The sequence below is a fragment of the Cucurbita moschata genome, unplaced genomic scaffold (assembly GCF_002738365.1).
Source record: "Cucurbita moschata cultivar Rifu unplaced genomic scaffold, Cmos_1.0 Cmo_Scf00066, whole genome shotgun sequence".
In the NCBI taxonomy this organism is placed as follows: Eukaryota; Viridiplantae; Streptophyta; class Magnoliopsida; order Cucurbitales; family Cucurbitaceae; genus Cucurbita; species Cucurbita moschata.
In genome coordinates this window covers 727,340-743,142 of record NW_019268582.1, presented here as the reverse complement: position 1 = coordinate 743,142, position 15,803 = coordinate 727,340, and positions in this window count along the sequence as shown.

Here is a 15,803-nt window from a genome sequence, read left to right as displayed (position 1 = left end):
AAAAAAAAAAAAAAAAAAAAAAAAAAAAAAAAAAAAAAAAAAAAAAAAAAAATAGAGAAAATGAGAAGAAGTGTTAGAGAGAGAAAGTGGGAGAGAGTCGTGTGGCGGGGAAACAGAGTGGAGGAGAGAGAGAGAGACAGAGTTTTTGTATAGCACGTCTCCTCTGTACCCGGAGACATTACACGACTCAACACTAATTTAAAACATTTTAAATTTTTATGATCATGTAAGGGCCCCACCAGCATCCTACGTTCTTTATAACTTCCACAAGTATGCTAATGTAGGCCCGGTTCTATCGTACCAAAACCCTTCCCAACCGCATAAACTTCCAAATATATTTCCCTTTTTTTCTTTTATATAAAATAATATCTCTCTTTATTTACCCTTTTTGTCTTCTTTTTAATAATACAAACTATATAACAAATAATATTATTTGAACACTACAAAATTCTTACTTACCAATACTCATTAAATAATTACAACCCACATAACTTAAGGTGTATATATATATTTATATATAAAAAGAAAAAAGAGTCCACGTGGCAGAAAGTACTCTTAAAACCATGGGAATTACATGAATGATCAATCAAACTTGGTTGATTTTGACGGCCAATCACGGAACTTATCTTATTAATCTTAAACGTGTAAGTTTATAATTCATCCACGTGTAACACCAATTAAAACCTATTACATATTTATTAAATACAAATAATTTAGGTTCTCCAATCATCATTTCATATTTTTTAAGATTCCATTTAATCATTAATTCTTACCCAAACATTTTCCTTTTACTTATATTAAAAAAGAAAAATCAAAATTTTTCTTTTATATAATTTACTCAATGTATTCTTTTTTTTTTTTAATATTTTTTTAATTTGATCTCTAATCTTTTAAGCGTTTATATATTTTATATATTAATATTTATTTAAGCAAAATGGTTTCTTTTTCATCCATTTATAAGGTTTGAATTTCGAACTTTAACTTTGGACATTCGAACTAACTTAAAGGTTTACTAATAAAATAATAATTAATATCAAAATTAACTTTATTAAGTTTTAATTTAATAAAATAGATAGACATATTAATCTATAATATCAATTTAAATCTAATTTAATAATTATTTTATTTTTTTTATTTTCTATATTTAAAAATTAGGATGGTTTCTTCACAAATTTTTATTAAAATTTTTTATATTTCTTAAAAGCATATATGAATTTGAAGCTAAATTTTAAAAACAAAACTTCGCTTTTTTTTTTTTTTTTAATTTGACATGAATTTTGAAAACATTTTTAAAAAATGTATATAAATTTTGAAAACATTTTAAAATAAAAGTATAAGAAAAACAAACAAAAGTGGTTTTTATAAACTAAGTCTAGATTTATAATAATCTAAATTCTCAACCGTCATCATAATTTATGCTCTTATGTATAATTAAACATTTAAATTTTATCGTAAAATATAAATTTCAACTTAAAATACTGATATGAAATTACGTGTTCGAAATCATATTTAAAACAAGATAAAGACAATAATAACTAAAATAAAACATTAAAGGTAAAACACCTTATAGTAGCCTAAGTCTAAGAAAATAAAATGCAACTATCTTATGTTACTTGCGATGTGTCATCAGTTGTACATGGGCACCTTTCCTTTACCTAAAATAGAAGTAACACGGCTTGAATATTTTAAGAAATACTCAATAAATAACTCCAATATTGGAGTCAGAGAATGCAAACACATCAATCATGATCTAGGGACCTATCGTTAAAAATCGTCATAAGGGTGGCCTTTAGTCTGAATAAAATTGGATGTGTAGTACTTTCCTAGACACTACCCACTGGTGCGAGCATGATCCTTAGGCGGTTCGCACCCCCTAAACCCATTATAGTCGAGCTAGCTGTTTGTAGTGACATTCAGAGGTTATCAAACCCGTAAGTGTCATGTAAGGCATGATGATGATCATCATCGTAATATATTCATCCGTACTAATCATCATAAAAGGGGAAGTAGCCCAATGTATATGTATACTCATAATGCATGAGGTCTCTATAGTTTTTCATCTTTAAAACATGATTGTGACGACCCTAAATTTTGTTCAAATATTAATCTAAGTAATATGCATGCGTTGGTCTTCTTACGTTCATGTACATTAAAAAATTTACAATCCAAAATATATTATTTCCAGAAGTTTGTTAGTAGAATATTTTCTCTTGTTTATAAGATTTAGTTGGTAGTAACTTGTATCCTATTTAAATGTTGCGAACATAATGAAAATCAGACTTTCGATCCCACTTATGTCGAACTTTGTATCCCACCTATGTTTTCCATTCTTAACATGGTATGATAAATGAATTGGGATCACGTTTCACAAGATATATCATTTTAAGCCCACTTCTCAAAAGTTTTAATTTTGGTTAATTTTGGTCTTTATAGCAACTATCCCCCGCCATCAATATTTTTCCTCGCAATAATAAAATCAAGATCAGATTCATTATCAAGATGTTTGTGGCGAGATATTCAGATTTGGTCACCACATAAGTACACTCCTAATCTCAATTTTGATCTTGAATGGACTACAAATATTCTCAATCATTCTCCTAGACCAAGAACTGTAGTTGACAAATTGTTCTCGATCGTCCAATATCAAGGCTACGTCATCTTCAAATTTTTCATCAAATTTCAAAGGTGACATGTTCAAGATGTTTGTTTGTTTGTTTTTTTTTTTTTTTTTTTTCACAACATCTTTACTGACTATGAAATACAAATGCCCCCGACTATCCCTGTTAATCATTACTCTGATCTCGAAGGCCAACAAAATAGGATTGAAATCCTATGATGTTATCTCATGCTAACGTATACAGAGCTAGGCTTGTTTTGAGCACTCTAATTTCTTCAAAGTACCAGCGCCGGAGGTAGGCTAGTTAAGGCCAGGAGTGCATCGCCGGGATTTAGTGATGGAATGATTAGATGATGAGCGCTCAAGTTAAAAGATCTCTCTCCATTGTCACTAACAACGATCTTTGACACATGCCCCTCATTAGAAGAACCTGTCAACCTATTTTTTCGTCCAACTACTCCTACTCGACCGTAAACAAGATACTCGCGAAGGCGACAGAAAACTGCAGGGCAAAGTGGTAAAATATCCTTATTTAGGTTATCCTCTGAAACTTAAGGAATCAATAACTTATACTTAGAGTAGCCCATGCGCATAAACCTCTGTGGAGGGTTCCTCTACAACTTCTTGTTGCTTTCCTCTAAAACTTCTTAGTGCTTAGGGTTGTGATATGAACAACGAGACATCAACCATACAATATGCTTCAATAAAGATGAGAAGAAAATATTGTTGAAATTATAAAAAGATATTTCAATTTATGCCACATTGAAGAAGAATGAAGTTTCATGTTATATATTTTGGGTGGATTAAAATTTAGAGCAATTTAGAGTTATTTTATTTCATTAATGTTTTTTAAGACTTTTTATTTAGTTTAGGTTACAATTGGGTTAATTATGACCATTAAATATGAATGTTTGTGTAACGACCCTAATATTTTATCGGTCTAATCTAAGGTCATTACTATGCTTTGAAATGCCGAATATACATTTAATGGGCCCTGTTCATTAATGCGACTCGCACTCGCCTTTTATTACCCCGGAGAAAAATGGTTACAAGGGAAAAAGAGAAAATTGAAAGAAAGGAAAAGAAACAGAAACCAAAAATGCATATTTTATTCTACCCTAAGGTTTATTATGCAAATACATTTCATCCTATACTAACCTATATTAATGATGCAACCAAATTCGGCCTAGACTACGAAATGGAAAAAGAACAACCAACTACCCTATGCATGTGCCACGATCCTGGGGGGTACGATGCCGTCGTCGTTGTCACATGGGTGCCTTGCCCTTATCTGCAAAAGTAAAGTAGCACGAGGCTTGAGTATTTCTAGAATACTCAGTAAGTGACCCGCTATCGGGGTTATGCGACAAACACATGCAATGAAATGATGGGACCTATCGTTTCGTTTCGTTTCGTTTCGTTTTCCCTACGGTGTAATCCTAACAGGTAATCGTGAACGTGTACCATATACTCTACACGCAGCCCATACGTGCGAGTATGGGCTCACCAGCTAGTTCGCACACCGCTGGGCCACTGTCCCTAGCTGGTGGGCATGCTCTGGGGGCCCATCGGGACCCGTTAAAACTAAAACCGTCACGGCAGCGCTATGCAGGGCATAACGATCGTTGTCCTGCCATTTGGATGTACGCGTCCGTACCCTCGTGATGGGATAGGGGTATCCCCCCAAATGCATGATCACACAATATGCATGAGGTCCCACTAGTCCTACAGTCATCATTTAATGAACATAACCCCGTGTCATGTTTTCATGCTTACATGTCATTCTCATTCTCATTTCGTTACATATCATACATATTCCTAGCGGGGTTATGTATCATGCAACTTCCGTATTTCATGTCATACAATTCATTCAGTTACATTTCAATACTCATACAACAAGCCATAATCATACAAGGGTCACACATCGTCACATGCATTCATATCACATCAACTAAGCAGCATAAACAACATACATTCACGTTCACATGATTTCGTACTTAAGCACATTAGGCTAGCATACAATTTAATGGCACGTGCATAACCACGGGCACGTGCCAACATACAGCAATTAACGCGTAACCTACAACGGGTGAGCCACTTACTTGGTAGGCCTTAGCCAAAGTACTCCCTAGAATATAACGTAAGCTCCTAGCTCCTCGTGGGCGTTCTACGCTTCCGTTGGTGGTTGGTTCCTATTGGTTCATGAGTCACTTCCGTTAGTATTTCACAAATAAGAATAAATTCCCAACTGGAATTTGTGACATACGACCTTAAAATGTTCCCTTTTACCTTAAACAAGGCCGAAACTCGGTCCAGGAGGGTCGGAACGATGTCAAACAGGCTGGAAACAGGTTTCTCGAGCCCAATAACCGCCGAGCCGCCACCGAGTCGATGAAGCCGCCTGAGCCGAGAGTAGCCGCGCTGCAGACGTGACACGTGGCACAATCCGAGAGCGACGCGTGTGCAGGTGTCTCGGGTCGAGGCGCGGGTTAACGGGCCGCTCGCGGGTCTCGGACCGAACGCAGGTGACGGGCTGCGCGGTGATGGACCAGCTCGCGGGTGGCGGGCCGCGGGTTGATGGGCCGACTCGCAATTGAAGGCCGGGTGTTTGGGCTGCGGGTAACGTGGGTTCTGGGCTGACCGAAGGTACGGGGTTCGGTTCGGGTTTTCAGATCCGGATCGCGGGTCGGACTTCGTCCTCTTCGCCCGACTGCCTGCGCGATTTTTCGGCGGTCCCTCTCTCTCTTCGACAACGTCGTCCCGACGTCCTTTTTCTCTCTTTTTTTCCCCGTTCCCGAGCTTATCCTTCACCCTAACCCCGTTTTTTGTACAGATTTCTTTGGTAAGGGCCTCGCACTCTCGAATCTGGAGAAGCTCGGAAGTCCGCCGTTCCGTCTTCCTTGCCGACGGTGTTCAGCGTACGGGATTCACGTAGAACCTACTCCTGATGTGTGTAAAGGGTTCTGGGATTACTTTTGTTGTGTGAAATGGAGGTTTTCGAAGTCGATTCGTACGGTTCGGCTTCGCCGGAGTTCCGTCGGTTTTCTGTTCTCTCTCCTTTTTCCTTACCGTTTTCGTTTCTTTGCAGGTTTTTTCTGGGTGGCTGAAGGTCGGGGATGCGATTTTGTGGCATCCCGGCCCTCGGCCGCCCTTTGTGGGTCGTGTGTGAGCGAAAACTCCAGTGTTCGCCGGAGTTTTCGGCTCTGCCTACGACCATCATTTTTTTTTTCGGTTCCGTTACATTACCTACCCCTAAAAAGGACTTTCGTCCTCGAAAGCCTCAAACTCGTGGATCAACTCGGGATATTTTTCCTTTATTTCCTCCTCTCGTTCCCACGTAGCTTCCTCGACTTGGTGGTTACGCCACAATACCTTAACGAAACCTATACTCCTATTACGTAAGGCTTTCACCTCTCGGGCTAGAATTTTAATCGGTTTCTCCTGGTAACTTAAATTTTCCTCAATTTCGAGAGGTTTGTAGTCTATTACGTGCGTCGGGTCTGGAATATATTTCCTTAACATGGACACATGAAATACATCGTGTACGCTTGAAAGTGAAGGTGGTAAAGCTAGTTTGTAAGCTACCGGACCTACTCTTTCTAAAATTTCGAACGGTCCAATGAATCAGGGCTGAGCTTCCCCTTGCGTCCGAATCTTAGAATACCTTTCATGGGGGCTACTTTTAGGAACACTGGGTCCCCCTCTTCGAACTCTAAATTCCTACGCCTAACGTCGGCGTAGCTCTTTTGCCTACTCTGCGCAGTACGCATTCTTACTTGAATTTTCTGGATTGCCTCGTTGGTGACACGGACCAGCTCGGGTCCTATCAATTCTTGTTCTCCTACTTCGTCCCAACACAATGGGATCTACATCGTTTTCCATACAACGCTTCAAAGGGTGCCATTCCGATGGTTGCTTGGAAGCTGTTATTGTAAGAGAATTCCATTAGGTGCAGTTTGGTGTCCCAACTCCCTGTGAAATCCATAACGCATGCCCGAAGCATGTCTTCCAGAATTTGGTTTAATCGTTCTGTTTGACCATCCGTTTGTGGGTGGAAGGCGGTGCTAAAGTCGAGGCGAGTACCCATCGCTTTTTGGAGTTCGCGACAAAAGGCCAACGTAAAACGCGGGTCCCGATCCGACACAATTGACACTGGTACTCCATGCAACCTCACAATTTCTTTAACATACAGTTGTGCCCAATTGTCTACTGTATATGTTGCCTTACCCGGTAGGAAGTGAGCCGACTTTGTAAGGCGATCCACGACCACCCAGATTACCGTATAGCCCTTTAATGTTTTGGGTAAGCCTACTATGAAATCCATGGCAATGTTTTCACATTTCCATTCCGGTATACTTAGAGGTTGTAGTAGCCCGGCGGTTTTCTGCCTAGGGGCTTTTACTTGTTGGCACACTAGACACTTACTCACGTACTCCGCGATATCCTTTTTCATACTTCGCCACCAGAAGTGTTGTTTCAAGTCTTGATACATCTTTGTTCCACCTGGATGTATCGAGAAGGTTGAGTTGTGTGCCTCCGTTAGGATTTCATTCTTTATTCCGTTCATGGGTGGGACACATAAACGCCCTTGGCATAATAATCCGTCATCTGTTGATTTAGTGAATCCGTCCACTGGGCCAACTTCCAATTGGTCTAGGATTTTACTTAGGCTTGGATCTTCACGTTGTGAGTCTATGATCCTTTGTCTGAGCGTGGGGCGCACTGTCAGTCGGGCTATTTGGGCGGCAACTTCTTTGGTTACTACCGTGATATCAGCCTGTTCGAAATCAGTTCGCACTCGTGGCTCCCTGGTGATGAGGGCCGACGAGTGTACTGCTTCTCGACTCAGTGCATCAGCGACTACGTTTGCTTTTCCAAGGTGGTACTAGATGTCTATGTCGTAATCTTTTACCAACTCTAACCATCTACGTTGCCACATGTTCAATTCTTTTTGGGTGAACAAATATTTTAGGCTTTTGTGGTTCGTGTAGATTTGGGTCTTTTCGCCATACAGGTAGTGTCGCCAAATTTTTAATGCGAACATTACTGCTGCCAGCTCCAAATCATGTGTAGGATAGTTTTTCTCGTAATCTTTTAGTTGGCGTGACGCATACGCAACAACCTTGCCATGTTGCATCAGTACACAACCTAATCCCTTTTTGGATGCGTCACTGTAAATCGCGTATCCCACAGAGCTTTCTGGAACTGTGAGCACTGGGGCGGATACTAGTCGTTGTTTTAGTTCTTGAAAGCTGGCCTCACAAGTATCGTCCCAAACAAAAGGTACACCTTTTTTTATTAATTGGGTGAGAGGCGTGGCTATTCTAGCGAAGTCCTGGACAAACCTTCGATAATAACCCGCCAATCCCAAGAAACTTCGTATCTCGGTGACTGTTGTTGGGCGTTTCCATTTCGTGACCGCTTCTATCTTATTGGGATCTACGAAGATTCCGTCTTTAGACACTACGTGCCCCAGAAACGAAACCTGTCGTAGCCAAAATTCACACTTGGTGAATTTGGCATACAGCTTGTTCTCTCTTAGGATAGTTAAGGCTTTGCGAAGGTGTTCTTGGTGTTTTAGGTCCGTTTTCGAGTATATCAGGATATCATCTATGAACAAGATCACAAACAAGTCTAGGCACTCCTTAAATACTCGGTTCATTAGTTCCATAAATACCGCTGGGGCATTGGTGAGACCAAAAGACATCACCACAAACTCGTAGTGGCCATATCTGGTTCGAAAGGCTGTTTTCGGTATGTCTTCATTTTTAATCTTAGTTTGATGGTATCCTGATCGAAGATCTATTTTAGAAAACACTGTCGCCCCACGTAGTTGATCAAATAGGTCCTCAATACGGGGTAACGGGTATTTGTTCTCTACTGTCCTCTTGTTTAATTTCCTGTAATCAATGCATAAACGCATTGAGCCGTCTTTCTTTTTAACAAACAACACTGGCGCACCCCAAGGGGACACGCTAGGTCGAATGAACCCCTTATCTAGCAGGTCTTGCAGTTGTGTTTTAAGCTCTTTTAGTTCTGCTGGTGCCATGCGGTACGGGGCCTTAGAGATGGGTCTCGTTCCTGGTTCTAGATCTATTCCAAAGTCTACCTCTCGCGATGGAGGAATTCCCGGGAGGTCCTCCGAAAAGACATCCATAAATTCGTTTACTACCAGTATTGTATCTATGGGTTTTTCCTTTCCTTTTGTATTTACTGCATAGGCTAGAAACGCCCACCCCCCTTGTTGTATCAGGCGTCTCGCTTTCATCATCGATATTATTTTTGGGGTGGTACCGGTGGAGGTTCCTTTAAAACTTAAAGGTAAGTCCGTTGGGAGGTGTGAATATCACCTCCTTCTTATGGCAGTCTATGGTAGCAAAATTTTCTGCTAACCAGTCCATTCCTAGTATGACGTCAAAATCCGTCATATCCACTACCTTTAAGTCTACGTGGATGGTTTGTCCAGCTATTACCACTTGTCCGTCCCTTACTCTTATCTTTCGTAACTAGGTCTACCCCTGCTGGGGTACCGACCAACAACGCATGCATTAAGGGTTCTATTACGAACCCTGCTTGTTTAACAAATGGTAAAGCAACAAAGGAATGGATAGAACCAGAATCAAACAATGTCAACGCAAAGTGTCCTAGTATAGAAAGCGTACCTGTCACCACGGTGCCAGATGTTCCCGCCTCTTTACTGGTCGTTACATATGCCTTGGTCTGTGGACGGGTTTGTAAGGTGGGCTCTCGGATGACCGGTCCTCTAAGGGGTTCCCTTGGAATTCCCGGGCTCTTTGTAGGGCAAGTTCTGGCCACATGACCTACATGACCACAGATATAACACATACCTGAGCCCGCCAAACATCTCCCAACATGTTGCTTTCCACAATTACGGCACAGGGGCTTCTCCATTGCTAGGTATCGGCCTATTGGAGGTGGAGCAGGTGGCCTACTTTGATATCGAGGCCTCTGGGACGGTGGTTGGAATTCTGTGGTATCGACCTCGACCGGGCGTTTCCTCCCTGTGGCGACTGTTGGCTCTGTTTTCTTTTCCTCTGGGGGTTCCTCTAAGGCCTTGGCCGTCCTTAGGGCCTCTTCATAGGTTTTTGGGTTAAAGGCCTCTAACATGCGGCGGGTTTTCGGATTCAATCCTAACACAATTTTTTCTGTCTGTTTCTCTTCAGTGTCGGCTAAAGACGGTGCAAACCTTCTCAATCTCATGAAGTCCTGATCGTACTGATCCACCGTGCGATCACCTTGGGTTAAGTGGTTAAACTCTTGCTGTTTCTTTATACGGGTTTCCTTTGGATAATAATATTTTAGAAAGGCTTCCTTAAAGGTCTCCCATGTTGTAATTCCCCCACCCGGGTTGATGCTCTGTTTATTATCCGACCACCACACTTCTGCATCCTTCTGTAACACTATGTCGCACATGCCACCTTATGTTCATCAGGACATCTCCCAACATGTTTGCGATCCACATCTGAGCCGCTGTGGGATCTTCCTTTGAACCGACAAAAGGACGGGGGTTATACCGCCTGAAATCCTTTAACTAATTCGTGCCCCTATCCGAGTGCGGGTTGTTCACCGGTTGGATAGCTACCGCATCCACCGGTTGCAGGGCCACCGCGTTGGCTGGTTGCTGGCCATCGCATTGGCTGGTTGCGTGGCCATTGCCGCAACTTGTTGGGTCGCCAACAACGTGGCCTGTTGTGTGTCTAGCATAGTTTGCATTGTTTTTTGGAGGGATTCCAACATTAACCTAGTGGCGGGGTCTAACCCGGCCTGTGGTGCAGCTTGAGGGGGTGGTGCGTATTCAGGAGGGGGTACTGCTTGTGGGGGAGGTGCATATTCAGGGGTGGTACGGTTTGTGGGGGAGGTGCGTATTCAGGAGGTGGTACAAACGCATATGGGCCAGTAGTCGACCCCTCTTGGGAAGAGCTTCTATCGGCGTCTCCTCTTCCTCCTCTCCTAACGAGAGGTCGTCCTCTTCCTCTCCTACCTCTTCTACGTCCTCTGTGCGGCATGGTTCTAGAAACCAAGGATTCTAGCTAAGTTTATGGTTTACAACATTCCCTACATCCTACCATATAATTCATATGTATACATATATATAAAAGAAAAACATAAATATCATACCATAAAGACAAGCATTACATCAAATCACATCCACATCAGATAACATCAACATTTTTTTTTTTTTTTTTCATACAGTAATATGTCATGCATCATTTAAAGCCAACCACATTAAATATATCGCACATGTCATATATTCCTCATTCTACATAAGGTGTACCTGGCAACGACGGGGCATCGGTAATTGGGTCATGGAACATGCCAAGCCTACTCTGGAGGCTAGTCTACAAGATCTATAACCTAAGGCTCTGATACCAACTGTAACGACCCTAATATTTTACCTGTCTAATCTAAGGTCATTACTATACTTTGAAATGCAGAATATACATTTAATGGGCCCTGTTCATTAATGCGACTCGCACTCGCCTTTTATTACCCCGGAGAAAAATGGTTACAAGGGAAAAAGAGAAAATTGAAAGAAAGGAAAAGAAACAGAAACCAAAAATGCATATTTTATTCTACCCTAAGGTTTATTATGCAAATACATTTCATCCTATACTAACCTATATTAATGATGCAACCAAATTCGGCCTAGACTATGAAATGGAAAAAGAACAACCAACTACCCTATGCATGTGCCACGATCCTGGGGGGTACGATGCCGTCGTCGTTGTCACATGGGTGCCTTGCCCTTATCTGCAAAAGTAAAGTAGCACGAGGCTTGAGTATTTCTAGAATACTCAGTAAGTGACCCCCTATCGGGGGTTATGCGACAAACACATGCAATGAAATGATGGGACCTATCGTTTCGTTTCGTTTCGTTTCATTTTCCCTACGGTGTAATCCTAACAGGTAATCGTGGACGTGTACCATATACTCTACACGCAGCCCATACGTGCGAGTATGGGCTCACCAGCTAGTTCGCACACCGCTGGTCCACTATCCCTAGCCGGTGGGCATGCTCTGGGAGCCCACCGAGACCCGTTAAAACTAAAACCGTCACGGCAGCGCTATGCAGGGCATAACGATCGTGGTCCTGCCATTTGGATGTACGCGTTCGTACCCTCGTGATGGGATAGGGGTATCCCCCCAAATGCATGATCACACAATATGCATGAGGTCCCACTAGTCCTACAGTCATCATTTAATGAACATAACCCCGTGTCACGTTTTCATGCTTACATGTCATTCTCATTCTCATTTCATTACATATCATACATATTCCTAGCGGGGTTATGTATCATGCAATTTACCATATTTCATGTCATACAATTCATTCAGTTACATTTCAATACTCATACAACAAGCCATAATCATACAAGGGTCACACATCGTCACATGCATTCATATCACATCAACTAAGCAGCATGAACAACATACATTCACGTTCACATGATTTCGTACTTAAGCACATTAAGCTAGCATACAATTTAATGGCACGTGCATAACCACGGGCACGTGCCAACATACAGCAATTAACGCGTAACCTACAACCGGTGAGCCACTTACTTGGTAGGCCTTAGCCGAAGTACTCCCTAGAATATAACGTAAGCTCCTAGCTCCTCGTGGGCGTTCTACGCTTCCGTTGGTGGTTGGTTCCTATTGGTTCATGAGTCACTTCCGTTAGTATTTCACAAATAAGAATAAACTCCCAACTGGAATTTGTGACATACGACCTTAAAATGTTCCCTTTTACCTTAAATAGGGCCGAAACTCGGTCCGGGAGGGTCGGAACGGTGTCAAACAGGCTGGAAACAGATTTCCTGAGCCCAATAAGCCGCCGAGCCGCCACCGAGCCGATGAAGCCGCCTGAGCCGAGAGTAGCCGCGCTGCAGACGTGACACGTGGCACAATCCGAGAGCGACGCGTGTGCAGGCGTCTCGGGTCGAGGTGCGGGTTAACGGGCCGCTCGCGGGTCTCGGACCGAATGCAGGTGACGGGCCGCGCGGTGATGGGCCGGCTCGCGGGTGATGGGCCGCGGGTTGATGGGCCGACTCGCGATTGAAGGCCGGATGTTTGGGTTGCGGGTAACGTGGGTTCTGGGCTGACCGAAGGTACGGGGTTCGGTTCGGGTTTTCGGATCCAGATCGCGGGTTGGACTTCGTCCTCTTCACCCGACTGCCTGCGCGATTTTCCGGCGGTCCCTCTCTCTCTTCGACAACGTCGTCCCGACGTCCTTTTTCCCTCTTTTTTCCCCGTTTCCGAGCTTATCCTTCACCCTAACCCCGTTTTTGGTACAGATTTCGTTGGTAAGGGCCTCGCACTCCCGGATCTGGAGAAGCTCAGAACTTCGCCGTTCCGTCTTCTTTGCCGACGGTGTTCAGCGCACGGGATTCGCGTAGAGCCTACTCCCGATGTGTGTAAAGGGTTCTTGGATTATTTTTGTGATGTGAAATGGGGGTTTTCGACGTCGATTTGTACGGTTCGACTTCGCCGGAGTTCCGTCGGTTTTCTGTTCTCTCTCCTTTTTCCTTACCGTTTTCGTTTCTTTGCAGGTTCTTTCCGGGTGGCTGAAGGTCGGGGACGCAATTTTGTGGCATCCCGGCCCTCGGTCGCCCTTTGTGGGTCGTTTGTGAGCGAAAAACTCTGGCGTTCGCTGGAGTTTTCGGCTCTGCCGCGACCATCATTTTTTTGTTTTTTTTTCTGGTTCCGTTACAGTTTAAATGCCTTTAATAGTTTCATTTTGAGGCTATATAAAGCCACGTATGTTGTATTTGTAAGTAGACTTAGAAAATATATATAAAAGAAGCATTTGTGCTTTTCTTTAGCCAATGGCTAAGTTTCTTTGCAATTCTATGTAGTTTAGGTTAAATGTAGAATTATTCAAGCTCGACATGATCAATCTTGCTTGTGGAGTGATTCAAATCTCAATCAAGTGTTCTTGTCTTGAGATATTTGATCAACAAGAATCATTCAAGCTAGACATAATCGATTTTGTGTAACGACTCGAAATTTTCTACTTAATTTAAGGTCGCTACTGTATACATATCATAAACCTTGAATGCGGAAGACTTCATTTAAATTAAAAAAACATAATCTTTAATTTAAAAACACAGCCATGGACTTACGTGTTTCGAAAACATTTTTAAAACGACACAACAAAAGACCCGAAATAAAATAAATAAGCGTTTAAGTTTAAAACATCCTATTCTATCCTAAGTCTAAGAAAATGAATACCACTATCCTATGCATGTGCCATGATCTCGAGTTGCAATGTCGTCCTCAGCCGTACAGGAATGTCTTGCCTTAATCTAAAAAATGTAGTAGCACATGACTTGAGTATTTAAAGAAATATTCAGTAAGTGACCCCACTATTGGGTTAAATGCAACAATCACATGCAATAAAATGATGGGACCTATCTTTCGTTTCGTTTCGTTTCTTTTTCCCTACGGTGTAATCCTAACAGGTAATCGTGGACGTGTACCATATACTCTACACGCAGCCCATACGTGCGAGTATGAGCTCACCAGCTAGTTCGCACACCGCTGGGCCACTGTCCCTAGCCGGTGGGCATGCTCTGGGGGCCCACCAGGACCCGTTAAAACTAAAACCGTCACGGCAGCGCTATGCAGGCATAACGATCGTTGTCCTGCCATTTGGATGTACGCGTCCGTACCCTCGTGATGGGATAGGGGTATCCCCCCAAATGCATGATCACACAATATGCATGAGGTCCCACTAGTCCTACAGTCATCATTTAATGAACATAACCCCGTGTCATGTTTTCATGCTTACATGTCATTCTCATTCTCATTTCGTTACATATCATACATATTCCTAGCGGGGTTATGTATCATGCAACTTACCGTATTTCATGTCATACAATTCATTCAGTTACATTCCAATACTCATACAACAAGTCATGATCGTACAAAGGCCACACATCATCACATGCATTCATATCACATCAACTAAGCAGCATGCATAACATACATTCACGTTCACATGATTTTGTACTTAAGCACAATAATCTAGCATACAATGTACCATATCATAAACAGGTCATAACATAAACACTTCATAGTCATATCGTTCTCTAACTTACCATAACACTATCGTTCTATCAATCTATCACAAACCTATCCCTTTCTACCCATAACCTAACCGTATTCTTTCATCAATCTCTCCTATCCATAGCACTCCGGTATGTAACCTGACCTTAACGTTTCATGAACGTAACTTACTTCTATCGTTACATTTCGTTTTGTGCATCCTTCTCGTATCCTATCTCAAACATATCCTTGAGCATATCGTACCATAATTATTATCATACAAACCACATATAATAACATAACATATAGGAAGCATATCGATCCACAAACAATTCACACATATCAATATATATGACACGTGCAGAACCACAGGGCACGTGTCAACATCAAATATAACCATGCCAATAGTAAGGTCACTTACCTTGCTCGCTTAAGTCATTGTCACAAATATATCTTTAATGAAAGTTCAATTCCGTCCTTTGAAATCCGAGTCAACCTATATGATCTCATGACATCAGTTTCAAGTATGAACTCTATAAAATTATTTACCTAATTTACATTGCCCATCTTAAAATTTTGATCTTTTGTTAGACAAAATTTAAAGAAGCTCTTCTTCTATTAGACAAAATTTAGAGGGTTCACTGGCCTCTCATATTTCCTTTTATTGTTAAATACTGTTTAACAGATCTATCCTCAATTTCCCTCCCTCTCTCTCTTTTCATTATGTAAATGAGTTTTTCAATTGATTTTAAGTACAGACGAGATCTTTTAGTTTATAGATCTGCCACTTAAAATTTTATTGAATCTAACCTTATAACCTTATTTCTTATGATTAAAATGCTAACAAAAATCTAATAACTGTACATGGGATCTTATTATTACGGTAAGATAGGAAAGAAGATTTGATACTAAATTAATTTCTTATAACCATAACTAAATTAATTTATTAGAATCATAACACTGAAAGGAAAAGGAAATTTGAGTTCTTCTCAAATCTGATCATGGTGGTTGTTTTCTGTTTCTTTCTTTTTTTTGTGCAAATCTGATCATGGTGGTTGTTTTCTGTTTCTTTCTTTTTTTTGTGCAGTTTTCTGTTTTTTTTTTTTTTTTTTTTTTT